The following is a 2197-nucleotide window of genomic DNA, read 5'->3' as shown; positions in this document are numbered from 1 at the left end:
GCAGCTTCAGCCCAGATTTACCTGTGGAGTAGCCAGAAGCCATGTGACTAGTCTTGTGGCACTTCCTACAGTGGAAGGGGATACCCTCATAGTCAAGAAGGATATGTTTATTGTTAAGGAAGTCACAAGTTAAAATTTTAAATTATAGATATTTGACAACATATTTTAAAATTTTAATTACATTTCAAGAATTTGATTATAAATACTATTGTATGCATAAAGAATATAAAACAGTTATGTTAATTATAACTATAAATTTGAATATAATATCAACAATAAAGTCATTTTTAATTTTTGGTTAAGATCCGTCAATGACAGATAGCCTTAACCGAAAGTGAAGGAAAGTCTAAAGACTATTCCTGTCCTTATCAAGGGAGATGCCAATTGTCTCTCCTTTTCTATGAACATAATCATTTTATTTTTAAATATATTAAAAAAATAAAATATTTGAATATAGTCTTATTTAGAAGGCTAAAGATAATATTTATTTATAAAGATAAATTTAACTGAAGTTTATAATAGATATCAAGTTTGATATTAGTCATTTTGTTATCGATAAAAATCCTTTTACTAATTATAGCTATGCATTTTTTTGCATTTGTTTCCAACAAATAAATGCAATTAAAAGGAAAAAAAGACATCATAAAAAGTAAATTTCAGCCTTCTGACTATTTCAACACTTACAATCTACTCCATCATCACGTATTGTACTTGTTTGTGCATCACTAGCCTAATCAAAGAATCCACATCCATCATGTCCCTACAATATAAAATCTTCATTAGTTCCTAGTATAATAATTTATTTTTCATTATGCTGATTTCTAACAAAATTAATTGTATTAACAATCTTTTTGTTATTCAGGCAACACCAAAATTTATGCCCAGGATTTTTTGGTGTGTTAGAGATTTTTAACAAACAAGGGCCGACACCACATCGACATGTTGGCACATTGATTAAAGCCATCAACCTTGCAACATCAAAAATACATTAGCTATATGAAAATACACATACTTTAATAAAAGCCTTATAAATTACTATACAAAATCTTTATAATCATTATTAAAAGCCTATTTAAATATCAATTTATGTAGTTAAATCTATAAAGTTATAAAATCGATGTCCTAAATCCTTTCTCATTAGTTTCTAATGTTACATGTAAGTAAAGATGGAGATTAAATTATTTTTCTATCTCTTGCGAATATTATAAAAGATGTACAAAATTGCTTATTCTGCTGCTTTACAATAATGAACAATAGTTTGAATGTCAAGAGTCATGTCAGTCCTTTTTCCCTTATTAGGATGAATTGTGAACTTCTAATATAAGACTAGATTCTCTTGAGAGACTGAATTTACAGTGAATAGAGCTATTGAGAAACCCAATGGTATTGCTTTTAAACATCTACTATCCTCTACACAATCAGGTGTTAAGAACATACAACAAACCTCTTCAAATTTAATGAAATCCATTGTGCATTAATGTTTCAAAAATCCTCTATCTAATTTCTAAATGTTCACATTAATCAGCAAGCAATCAAAGCCAATTAAGATCAATTATAGGGTATTGTAAGTGTGATGCCTTGATATCTACTAACTACAAAGATTCATGAAATAAAGGTTGATGAAAGGGTGCTTGTGGTGAAAAATGAAAGCCTACAAGAAGATGAGATGGGGATGGAGGAAGCAAATTTTTTTATATTTCAAATACTTCTTTTGATTTGAATAGTTCATTTGCATAGGTCAAATTGTGGGGTTAGCAATATGTTTAGAGGATATACATGACCTAAAATACATTTAGTATTCACTACAATTATCTCAGGGGTCCCCAACATTAAGTAGAGATTGTAAGTCTTGATATTTTGAACTATAACAGGTCAAGATCAAATCTTGTTTACTTCTTTTCTCAATATCAATTCAAGCAAATGGAAACATATTACGATGGATTCTTTGGTGACCTTAATCTTTATAGTAGGATTGATTCCTCAGTCATCACTAGTCTTTTTCTTCATTACTGTTGATTATCTCTAATTTATGGGCAAAAAAAACTTAACAAGACTTCCATTCAATATTCATTGAAAATATTTATATTGGAGAGAAAGCTAAAAATAATACTGTGAAAGGTTGTGAAGAAAACATGCAATCCTTCAATCTTTCCCATGCATCTAGGAGCTTTTATATACATGTGTGTGTGTGTGTGTG

General features: G+C 29.1%; 1 non-coding gene across 1 annotated transcript; it reads right to left on the bottom strand.

Moving 5' to 3' along the window:
- Nucleotides 1–286: 286 nt before the first annotated feature.
- Nucleotides 287–408, bottom strand: LOC149563195 (U6atac minor spliceosomal RNA). Its single transcript, XR_016364303.1, has one exon. It is a non-coding gene; the product is annotated as a U6atac minor spliceosomal RNA (small nuclear RNA).
- Between the last annotated feature and the right edge of the window lie 1789 nt (nucleotides 409–2197).

This window comes from Cupressus sempervirens, chromosome 4 (assembly GCF_028749045.1).
Source record: "Cupressus sempervirens isolate cs-2001-9-10 chromosome 4, ASM2874904v1, whole genome shotgun sequence".
NCBI lineage: Eukaryota > Viridiplantae > Streptophyta > Pinopsida > Cupressales > Cupressaceae > Cupressus > Cupressus sempervirens.
Note: the sequence above shows the minus strand (reverse complement) of the source record. Positions and strands in the feature narration are given on the sequence as shown.